Source organism: Cebus imitator, unplaced genomic scaffold (genome assembly GCF_001604975.1).
Source record: "Cebus imitator isolate Cc_AM_T3 unplaced genomic scaffold, Cebus_imitator-1.0 Scaffold173, whole genome shotgun sequence".
Taxonomy (NCBI): domain Eukaryota; kingdom Metazoa; phylum Chordata; class Mammalia; order Primates; family Cebidae; genus Cebus; species Cebus imitator.
The window spans coordinates 2,127,900-2,140,631 of record NW_016107488.1 but is presented as its reverse complement, the minus strand read 5'-3'; the positions used below and the strand labels follow the sequence as shown (position 1 = coordinate 2,140,631).

Here is a 12,732-nt window from a genome sequence, read left to right as displayed (position 1 = left end):
TCTGAACATTTGTGTTCAGAATTCATTGTTGAAAACTTATCCTGCCAAGGTAATATCAGGAGGTGATTTTGGAGGTGATTAGTTCATGAGAGGCAAGATTCCAAAAATGGTATTTTTTTTTTTCTCACAGAATCTGGCTGTAGTGCAGTGGTGTGACGTTGGCCCACTGCAGCTTCCACCTCCCAGGTTCAAGCGATTCTCCTGTCCCAGCCTCCTGAGTAGTTGAGACTACAAGCACATGCCGCAATTCCTAGCTAATTTTTGTAGTTTGTTTTGTTGTTGTTGTTGTTGTCGTTGTTAGTAGAGACAGGGTTTCATTAGGTTGGCCAGGGTGGTCTTGAACTCCTGACCTCAAGTGATCTGCTTTCTTTGGCCTCCCAAATTGCTGAGAATACAAGCGTGAGCCACCTCTCCCAGACCATGAATGGGATTCTTTAGAAATCCCAGAGAGTTAACAAGCCTCTTCTGCCATTGAGGACACATCAAAAAGGGACCATCCTGTGAACCAAGAAATAGGTTCTCATCAGACACAGAATCTGCCATTTTCTTGATCTTAATCTTCTCGGCCTCTGAAACTGTTAGAAATAAATGCCTGGGTAGTTTATAATATTTTGTAATAATGGCCCAAACAATTTAAGAGTTTCTCCACATAATGGAAAACATAGGCACAGACAATCTAAGAACCTCACATTCCATGATTTCTGCCATCAGAAAATTAACTTTTTAGTCCGAGCTCCCTATTTTACCACCCTAGAAAATAATAATTGGTTCTTGATAACTAGCCACCTTAGCACCAGTGAAGTATGGCCAAAGGGTAGATTATTTAATGTTTCCATTTTCACTGGAGGAGTTGGAATTTTTTTAAAAAGGAGCAGCTCCCAAATGAAGGAGGAAGGCAAGAGAAGGAATGTAATCCTAGTCAGACAGAATTAAATAAATAAAATAAATGTAATTCATGTACTACAAAACAATAAATGGAGGAAATCTTGAAAAATGTTTATGCTTTGTTTAAAAGGAACAGGCCAGTGGATTTTTACTTGAAGATAATAAATTACTGCTATTACAGATGATTTACAACAACATAGAGATACCCTTTGTTAATTTTACTCAGCAGATTATCTTGGTAGTCTAATTGCTAATAATTTTATTCTACGTTTAAAATATATATTAGCATTATACAAGTTGTTCTAATACTTAAGATTCCTGTACTATAAAATAAATCAATCCTGGGTACAGGAGTGATGAGACCATGATTTCACTAGTATTCACAGAAATCTCCCCTCCCAGGACAGAATTAGATGAAGTTTAACTTTCTATCCTTTTATCTCTATTCATTGCTATGTCAAGAGATTATGGATTTCCTAGGCAAGAACTTTCACATTTTGCACTGGTTTTTATTTTCTTTTCATTTAATTGGTTGAAGATAACATAAGATGTTAAACTGAAATTACAATTAAAATAAATGTATAAAAGAAAGTTCTTACCATCTAGCTTTCCTCCACCAGCTCATACACACAAAAAAGTAGAATACTCTAAAACATTGGTTTTGTCTGAAGGTCAAGTTGTGATAATTTCAGAAAATTCAGGGGCAAGTGTCAGAGATAATCAATCACACAAAAAATTGGACAGTATTACCTTTAATTAATAAAAGACAGGATAGGTATGAAAAATAGATTTTAAAGTATAGGAAATAACAAATAAGACAGGGAAAATACCCCAATAAAATGGTACTTGCATTATATGTATATATAAGTTGATTAAACTCATTTATTAAAATAGAGATTCACAGATTAAAACTTTTAAAACAGATCTCGTAACATGTACTGTAAAAGAAATATATAATGGTGAATAGGGGTGAAACTAAAGAAAGAAAAATACACCCAAGGCAATTATGAGACACAAGAAAATGTTGGTACAATTTTTACATAAAATCAAATCAAATTTAGGGAAAAAACATTACTGAATATAAAAATATTATATAATAATAAAATATAAAGCTTAATGGAATGTTGTGGTCATCATTATATGCAAAAAAAGTTGGAATTGTGATTATATGCAAATAAAGCTTCAAACAATAAATAAAGCAACAACTTACAGAACCAGAGAAATACATAAATCAACATTTTTTTTTTTTTTTAATATGGAACGCTTCACGAATTTGCGTGTCATCCTTGCGCAGGGGCCATGCTAATCTTCTCTGTATCGTTCCAATTTTAGTATATGTGCTGCCAAAGCGAGCACAAATCAACATTTTTATTTGTATTTTAAAATTGCATTTTTGTTGAAGCTGAAATACTATGCAGAAAAAATATTAAATAAATATATTCCAGATATAATATCACAATTAATGTCCTCATTGCATGTATATGCTTTACTAGTGCGTATGTATGTACATTTTACACTCGATTAACAGTACACATGAAACATTAATAAAATTGGTATGTCTATTCAAAAAATAAATCTTAATAAACTTTAACATTTTAAAACAATACACAATTTGTGTTCCAAATAAACTTAAAATAAAAAAAAAAAACTAGAAGAAAACTACATACTTTGAAAACTAATCAACAAATAAATTCAAATAATAAATCAGGAGGATACTTATAAAATAGTCAGAAATGTATTATAATGAAAATCCTCAAACCTAAATGTACGGAATACAGCTGAAAACGTTTAAAAATATATTTGTAGCTTTTTTTGAAGAAACAATGTAATGACTGAACACAAATGAACATTCAACTCAAGAAGAAAAAAGGGTGAAACAAAAAAGTCCAGAAGAGTAAAGAAGGAAAAAAATAAATAAATATAAACAGAAATTAATTAAATATATATTTTAAAAGAAGCCAAAAAGGCAAATCTTTGAAAATATCAATGACAGAAAATCTTATTCTCTGGAAAAGGATCAAATGTAAGAAGTAGGAAGATGAAAATGAAGTAAAATTAAAATAAGAAAATAATTTAGACAAGGTTAAGTAAATTATGAAATAAATATTGATATCATATATCAATGAATTTTGAAAGATAGATGAAAGGAAAGTATTATTAGAATCCTCATAAAATGCTGAATTTGAAGAAGTGAAAATGAGTAGACCAATGTCCTTAAATAAACTGAAATGGTAGAAAAAACAGAAAATAGCATGAAGAAATATATATTTAATAAGGGTGCACACATTTAAGGACATATGTTCGATATATACATATATCACATGAGAGTGGCTGCTACGGAAAGAGAAAATAGTAAAGAGTAAAAATCAGGGAGGGGAAAAATAATGCAATACAATGCAAAAAGAAATATAATGCTAAAGATTCTTAGATAAACTGATGACAACAATGTCCTAATTACTGCAGAGAAAATTAAAATAATAAGTAAATATTATATTAATGACAGTATGTTTTTAAATACCTTTACGTAACAAAGAATCTAAGTTAACACCACAACTCTTTACTATCCCTATAAAAAATATTCCAGGGACAGCAAATATAGATTCATTAACTCCTTACACTGGTTGCAATTTTAAATGCAATAGAAAGTATCATACCTGAATAAACAAATAAATGCCGATAGTGTCAGAACATTATCAGTTATTGCGGGAGAGTAAATTTTATGTCTGCCTCACTCCAGAAACTTTTTAGTTTGATCAGTCATAGTTATGAAACCATTGTATAATAATTCATAAATAATTTATAAGTTCTCTCTATTTTGGGAAAATAGTGAGAAGAAAGATGTCTGTTTTATTTGGCTGTTTGCAGTGTAAATAAGGACTAAAACTAAGAAGTGAGATGCCCCAGGTTTTCTGAGTGTAGGTTTTCATGGTTAGATCAAATTTGTTTTCTGACTTCTTTTTTCTGTACTTTTGTTATAAACTCACATGGCTAGAAATCCATTTCTGTCACCTTAAATAAAAAGTCTGTGTTTATGCATAGTTATCATAAACATGACGCAAATTGTCCCAATAAAACAAACTATTATTGTAAAGGAAGGAATGTAAATATTCTACTGTTGTCTACTTCTCTGGAAGCATGAGAACAAATCTCTCAAAACTAATTCAATAACTGAGTTTTCATTGAATTGAATTAAAGACATTCTGTATTTATTTTAAAATCAAGATTGCAGGTCCATCAAGACGGTTTGTTTTCATCTGGTCAAACCATCTAAACTCATATATTTGCCAAATCATAGCACAAAAGCTCTTACCCATCCTAAATGATGAAGTGTTGCAATAACTTTGTAAATGAAGGAGCTCTAGTCAATAAGCAACCTTGTGATTGATTGTTATAAGATTCATTATTATCTTTAAGCATTCCTACTCAGTTCTAAACCGCTAATATATCATGTTAGACTATATATAAGATTACATATCCTATTTTTATCAAATTGAATCAATAAATCCTACTCAAGCTTTTTTAGTAATGCCTGGTTTAATGTTTTCATTAAGAGTTATTTTAGAAACTTTCTCATTTGTTTACTTTTCTGTAATTTACATTCAGAGGAGGGAATTTGCTTTGACATATTTCCAATATTGTTACAAAAAGGTACATAAATCAAACATAATACAAAATAATAATCCTGCCGAAAAATTGCTAGAATTTTCTTTCTACAGAGCCAAATATAGTTAGAAGACTATGTTTCTAGATCATAACACTCTGTAAATCTCTAACAACTACATCCCTAAAACACAATGGATGTAACAACACACAGATATCCAACCCAGACAACCATATGCAGCCTGAAATGGTTTGAATGTTGTGTTTCTCTAAAATTTATGTTAAAAGTTAATCCCCAAAGCAACAGTAGTAAGAGGTAGAAGTTTTAGGAGGTGAGCAGGCCATGAAGGCTCTGCCCTCATGAATGGAATTTGTCCTTCATAAAAGGGCTGGAGAGAATGAGCTAGGCTTGCTTTTTTTTTTTTTTTTTTTTTTTTNCCTTTTGCCTTTCTGTCCCTTCTGCCATGTTAGGATAAGGCATTCATCTTCTCCAGAGGGTGTGCCACTTGGAAGCAGAGATTAAGCCTTCATCAGACATTAAACTTGACACTGTCTTCATCTTGAACTTCCCAACCTCCAGAACTGTGACAAACAAATTTCTATTTTTACAAATTACCTAGCCTATAGTATTCAGTAATAGTAGCCCAACAAAGCTAAGACACAACTTGTTTCTGCCACAGAGTCATCTTTTCTCAAGCCATTTTCTTTGCCTGACATATTTTTCCCCTTCTTGCTTGTTTTAATGATTTTATTAATAAAGCCAAAAAAAAAAAGCAATCAACCAAACGAACAAAAACAGAGAAAATGACTGACTGAATGAAATGGAACAGAAGGTTTTAACCTGAACTATATAAAATGCATCCTTCTATTTCCTAGGCTAAAGTAGTTGTTTCATCTTTTATTTATCCTTGGTAGGTAGAAAACTGGGTGGGGCCACAAACTGAGGATGGGGTCTCTAGAGGCTGAGTAAAGCAGGGAAACAGTCTCTCTGAAGCCTGAAGTTCCATCGTTAACTTGATTTTAGAACTTGTGACCTTCAGAACTGTAATGTAATAAACCTGTATTGTTTTAAGCCACAGTATTTCTGGAAAGTTATTGCAGCAGGAATTGGAAGGAAAGTAAAACAGTATCCATGAACTTTTTTTACAATATCCAGAAACATGTCTGCTTATTTCCCTTCACCATAAGATTTTGAAGAGCGTTAGGCTTACTTTACTTGTTGATATGGTTTTGCTGTGTCCCCACTCAAATTTCATCTTGAATTGTAATAATCTCCATGTGTCAAGGGCAGGGCCAGGTGGAGATAATTGAATCATTGGGGCAATTTCCCCCATACTGTTCTCATATTAGTGAATAAGTCTCACAAGATCTTATGGTTTTATAAATGGAAGTTCACCTGCACAAGCCCTCTTGACTGCTGCCATGTGAGATGTGTCTGTGCTTCTCCATTGCCTTCTGCCATGATTGTGAGGCCTCCTCAGCCATGTGGAGTTGTGAGTCCATTAAACCTCTTTCCTTCATAAATTACCCAGTCTTGGGTATGTCTTTATTAGCAGTATGAGAACAGATTAATACACCTGGAAATTAGAATTTTGGTGTGGATCAGGTTTTCCTCAAAAAGAGATTTTACAATGTCAGCTAGATCTTATTTTCACCCATTTATTATTTGTTTTAAATTATACTCTGCCTTTTCAGATATAGCATGTAAACTTATATTAATTTCCAATGTATTTTATAGAATTATTTTAGAACTATCAAGGCTATTATAAATAAAATGTATGCATTTCTTAACTAGAAAACAGAATAACATATGGTCCAAGCTCAATAAAGTCACATGCAAAAAAACAGATGTTGGCTTGGCCATGGTGGATCACACCTGGAACCCCAGCACTTTGGGAGGTCACAGCAGGTGGGTCTCTTGAGTCTGGAAGTTCTGGACACCCTGGGCAACACAGCAAAACCCTATCTCTACAAAAATCACAAAAAATTAGCTGGGCATGGTGGCACATGTCATAGTCCTAGCTACTCCGGAGCTGAGATGGGAAGACTGCTTGAGCCAGAAGGTGGAAGATGTGATGAACCAGGGTTATGCACCCCAGCCTGGGCAACAGAGCAAGACCCTATCTCAAAAACAAAAGCAAAAGAAAACCAAATGTGACTCCGAGTATCTTAAAGAAAAATAAAGATTATTCATATTGATTAATTAGGAAGGTAATCCTGGGAATGTCAAATAGACATCTTTACATTAAAAACTTACAGTATTTATTCATAAACACTGATCTGGTCCTCACATGTCCCCCTCGGGATAGCTGCTAAAATTTCACCTACCCTTTTCTTTTTTTAATGATTTTTTTAAAAACTACTTTAAATTGATCCATAATAGATATACATACTTCCATGGTACGTGTGATTTGATACACTCATATAATCAAATCAGGGTAACTAGAATATCCAACACCTTAAACATTTATCTTTTATTGATCCTGGAAACATTTGAGTTTTTCTCTTCTGGCTATTTTGAAATGTTAAATATAATCACTCTAACACCAGGACTTATTTTTTCCACCTAACTGAATATTGGTACTCATTCATCAACCTCTCTTTATCTTCCCTGATATGGCTTGGCTCTGTGTCCTCACTCAAATCTCATATTGAATTATAATCTCCATGTGTTTGGGAGTGGCCTGGTGGGAGGTGATTGAGTCCTGGGGGCAGACTTTTCCCTTGCTAGTCTTGTGATAAAGCTTTCAGGAGATCTGGTTGTTTGATAAATGTATGGTACTTTCCCTTCACCTCTCCTCCACCTTGGGAAGTGCTTGGGAGGTGCTTGCTTCTGCTTCCGCCATAATTTTAAGTTTCCTGAGGCCTTCCCAGCCATACAGATCTATGAGTCAATTAAACGTCTTTTCTTTAAAAATTACCCAGTCTCTGCTGGTTCTTTATAACAGTGTGAAAACAGACTAATATACCCCCACCCTTCCATGTGTCTGGTAACAATGAATCTACTCTCTGACTTCACCCAATTTTTTCTACTCACTTGACTTCCTTCACTTACTCTCATCCCAGTTCCAGCCTGTCTCCAGACTCAAAGAGAGTTCATTACCCCTTGACTGAATAGAACCTCTAGACTTAAGCTTCCAGTGGTTGGCAGTGCCACCTCATCACAGGATAGCTGCAGGACTAGTGAGCTCTGTGCTCCCTGCTGTGTTTTATCTGATGGCATTAAAAAAAATGACATGATATTAATAGATAATAATATCCTCACCCCATACAGTTATGTGTCACCTTATAATATTTTGGTCAACAACAGACTGCATCTACACTGTGTTCCCATAAGATTACAGTGGATCTGAAAAATTCCTGTTGCTTAGTGATGTCTTAATAACCCTGTGTAGGCCCAGGCTAAAGTGTGTGTTTGGGTCTTAATTTTTAACAAAAATGTTTTAACAGTTAAAAAAATTAAAATATAAAAAATGCTTCTAGAATAAAGACATACAGAAAGAAAATATTTCTGTACAACATGTTTGTGCTTTTGTTACTGGTTGAGAGCAGTTATCCAGGTTCTTGGCATTTTTAAGAAATAATTTGGACAAAACACACAAGCAAAGCAAGGCAGTGAAAGCAAGAACTTAATTTAAATGAAAATATACTCCATAGGGAAGGACCAGCAAACAGCTCAAGAACAATGATTACAGAATTTTCTGGGGTTTAAATATCCTTTATAGGTCTCCCACAGGTTCACTCTAAGCAAACGAAGTAGTGGCCGGCCATCAGTCTGATTGGTTGAGGGAGGGAACCAGTCAAAGGTACTTTCATTTTCAACTGCCACTCAGAAAAAGGTTGACTCCAGATGGATTAAAAACTTAAACATAAGACCTAACACCATAAAAACCCTAGAAGAAAACCTAAGCAAAACCATTCAGAACATAGGCATAGGCAAGGGCTTCATGACTAAAATATGAAAGGCATTGGCAACAAAAGCCAAAATAGACAAATAGGATCTAATTAAACTCCAGAGCTTCTGCACAGCAAAAGAAACAATCAGTAGAGTGAACCGGCAACCAACAGAATGGGAAAATATTTTTGCAAAATACCCATCTGACAAAGGGCTAATATCCAGAATCTACAAAGAACTAAAACAGATTTACAAGAAAAAAAAAACAAACCCATTCAAAAGTGGGTGAAGGACATGAATAAACATTTTACCAAAGAAGACATATATGAGGTCAACAAACATATGAAAAAATACTCATTATCACTGGTCGTTAGAGAATACAAATCAAAACCACATTGAGATAGCATCTCATGCCAGTTAGAATGGCCATGGTTAAAAAATCTGGAGACAACAGATGTTGGAGAGGATGTGGAGAAATAGGAACACTTTTACACTGTGGTGGGAGTGTAAATTATTTCAACCATTGTGGAAGACAGTGTGGCAATACATCAAGGACCTAGAAATAGAAATTCCATTTGACCCAGCAATCCCATTACTGGGTATATACCCAAAGGATTATAAATCGTTTTATTATAAAGACACATGCACACGAATGTTCATTGTGGCACTGTTTACAATAGCAAAGACCTGGAGCCAACCCAAATGCCCATTGATGATAGACTGGACAGGGAAAATGTGTCACATATACACCATGGAATACTATGCAGCCATAAAAAACAATGAGTTCACATGCTTTGTAGGGACATGGATGAACCTGGAAACCATCATTCTCAGCAAACTGACACAGAACAGAAAATCAAACACCGCATGTTCTCACTCACAGGCGGGTGCTGAACAATGAGAACACATGGACAAAGGGAGGGGAGCATCACACACTGGGGTCTGATGTGGGGGAATAAGGGAGGTACAGCAGAGGGTAGGGAGGTTGGGGAGGGATAACATGGGGACAAATGCCAGATATAGGTGACAGGGGAATGGAGGCAGCAAACCACATTGCCATGTATGTACCTATACAACAATCCTTCATGTTCTACACTTGTACCCCAGAACCCAAAGTACAATTACACACACACACACACACACACACACACACACACACACACACATATGTATAAAATAAAAATAAAATAAAATAAGGAGAGGTGGAAAGGGAGTAGTGTCTGATATCCAGTCAGTACCAATCAGTCTTAGATTTCTGCCTCAAGACCCTATCCTCTTGCCTCACTTTAAGCTAAGTGTTATTAAAAAAGAGTCAAAAAGTTAAGACAAAATTTAAAAGTTTATAAAGTAAAAATAGTTACAGTGAGCTAAGTTTAACTTATTGAAATTTTTTAAAATTTATTATAGCCCAGCTGTGTTTATAAGGTCTTAGGTAGTATACAGTAATGTCCTAGGCCTTTACATTCACTCACTGCTGACCCACTCACTGACTCAGAGCAACATCCAGTCCTGGAAGCTCCATTCACAATAAGTACCTTATACAGGTGTACCATTTTCACATCTTTTATAGTGTATTTCTACTGTGCCTTTTCTATATTTAGATACATTTAAACCATTCAGTACAGTAATATGCTGTACAGGCTTGTAGACAAGGAGCAATAGGCTGTAGCATATAGAAGGTACAGTAGGGTATATCACCGAGGCTTGTGTAAGTACACACATTGATTTTGGTACAGCAATGAAATCACCTAGCTATTCACTTCTCAGAAGGTATCTCCATTGTCAAGTGTTGCATAATTGTGTATCAGTATGAAGATAAAACTTAGCTAAGAGACTTTTTACATGTGCATTTGTCTTTATTTGTTCCCAAAACTCCACTAAAATACAGTGAATATGTTTTTTAAATTATAAGCCCCCTAAGACAAAGAAAAGAACATATAGCAACAACATTTTAAAATGTAGGGAAAAAAGGAAAATTTCTTAGTGATTGACATAACTTAGAAACGTAAATCCTTGTAGCCAGTTTTGGGAAAATGAGAGAAAAAAATCAAAGAAATATTTTATAACTCAAAACCTGCAAATGGCTCAGAACTCCAGAAGTCAGATATTCTGGACATAGAAGACATGGTAAATCTAAAAATAAAGTTGATTGATATTTGTTTAAGAAATTGTTACATTAACATTCAGAATTAGTGTGGAAAAAGATGAATGATATGGGGACATTTTAGTAATATAAGAAAGTTAGATTCATAAGCTGGAAAATGTTAAGAAGTTGAATTCATAAGTTAGAGCTAATAGCAGGTAAACTCTAAATGAATAAATATTTCAATGTAAAAGTAGACTTATAAAAGCAAAGAAAATAGAAAAATATTTCATAAAAGTGGTGAAGAAGACCACTTTACCACACAAAATTTAAAACTCATAAAATATGCATTAAGTATGAATACATAAAACTGTTTAATTGCATAAGGATATAAAAACACCATAAGTAAAATCAGAAGTCAAAGGACAAATAGGAAAAAATACAAAGCAAATCATAGACAAAAAATTAATTTACCCAATGTATACTTTAATAAAAAAACTAAACACTGATAGAAAATAATAACTACAAAAAATTAATTTACCCAATGTGTACTTAAAAAAAAAAAAACTAAAAACTGATAGAAAACAATAACTAAATAGAAAAAAATAATTCGGTGAAATACATGAAAAATTTGTTGAAAATAGAATACGACGATTTCTCACTATAAAAGTGTTCATTCATCATAAGAGAAATGAGTATGATGAATATGTTTTGTAAATTATAAACCCCAAGACAAAGAACATTTGTTTATTAAAAATATGCTTCGATGCCCTATTTTTTTCACTTCTTAAATTGACAAAATCCAAAGCTTAGTATGGCATGCAGCCTTGCAACTCTCTCTCAAAATTGCAAATGTGTATAACATTTGACCTAGAAATTGCACTATTGAGAATTTTCTTACAGCATATTTGCCCATGCATTACACAGCTTAAAAGCATGATTATTTTTTAAAAGCATGAGTATCATTCATTGCAAGATTATTGTCAGAACAAGAGATGAGAGTAATAAAATGTTCATTAAGAGAGAACTCATTAAGTAAATGATTGTATATAAAAAGTAAGAAGTTTCCTATGTACTGCCACCAAAAAAGATATGCAAGTTTCATTAAGTGCAAAAAGCAAGGAAGCAGTCTCCCTTCTGTGTATAAGAGGAGAAAAATGCATTTTAATTTGTATAAAAATCTCTGCGGGACTTATAAAATCACCTATTTTGAGAATAAAAGACTGGATACATGTGAAAGAAGTGAAGAAGTAATGCCTTTTTATGCTAAAACACTTTATGTTGTTAATTTTCTAAAATGAATATATATATTACTTATCAAAAAAATGGAAGAAAGGAATCACTAGGAAACCAATAAGAGATGTCTGAAAGTATGTATGCATGTACATGTCCCCTCAAACATACATCCACATCAAAGCAATAAATTACATGAATACATATATTTTTACATATCAAAAATAAAAAAGAAAAGCAACAAAATATGAAAGGGATAAGATGGAAAAGCAAAAACTCATCAAATATTTCAAGACATCCTAAAAGCATTCCAGATGGTAGATTCTCTTAAAGTGCTCCACACAATGTGAATGAAATTATATTCATCTCAAGGCATATTGTCCTCAAATTTCAGAATTCCATGAAAATTATATGCTTCCTAAAAGAATGAAAAATTAAAAAATAAACCAGTATTATTTGGGGGATAAATAATAAGAAAGACATTGGATTTATTAATAATGACATCAAAGGTAGAACAAACATCTTTTAAATGCCTTTTAATTTTTGAGGAACCTAGAATTCTATACCTAGCTATGTTTTCAATTAAATATAAGGGCGGAGTAGGGGCATTTTCAGTCCTTAAAACATTTTCTCTCTTGTACATTTTCTCAGGAAGCTATTGGAAGAGATGCTCAAAGAAAAAAATTACCATAATCTAATAAAGAAGATCTGAGATTCAGGAAGCAGATGATCTGAACAGCAGAGAAAGTTCAGGAAAATTCCCTCATTGATGGTGATGGGAAAATAACAGTAAATTCTGTACAGCAATCTTGGACAACAGCCAGTCTAAACTGGCACAGTGCAGAGACAATCAATAGAAAACATAATATTGGTAGAATGCCTGAAGCTTTTCATTGTATTCACAGGAAACATAAACAATTGGAAGATAGTTTATGAATAAATTAGTGATAAGTATTTTTTTCAACTTTTATTTTAGATTCAAGCATACATGTGCAAGTTTGTTGCCTGGGTATATTGCGTGATGCTGAGCTTTGTG

The 12,732-nt window shown here is 33.5% G+C and overlaps 1 non-coding gene across 1 annotated transcript; it reads right to left on the bottom strand.

Moving 5' to 3' along the window:
- Positions 1-2,134: 2,134 nt before the first annotated feature.
- LOC119473659 lies at positions 2,135-2,241 on the bottom strand. Its single transcript, XR_005202865.1, has one exon. It is a non-coding gene; the product is annotated as a U6 spliceosomal RNA (small nuclear RNA).
- Between the last annotated feature and the right edge of the window lie 10,491 nt (positions 2,242-12,732).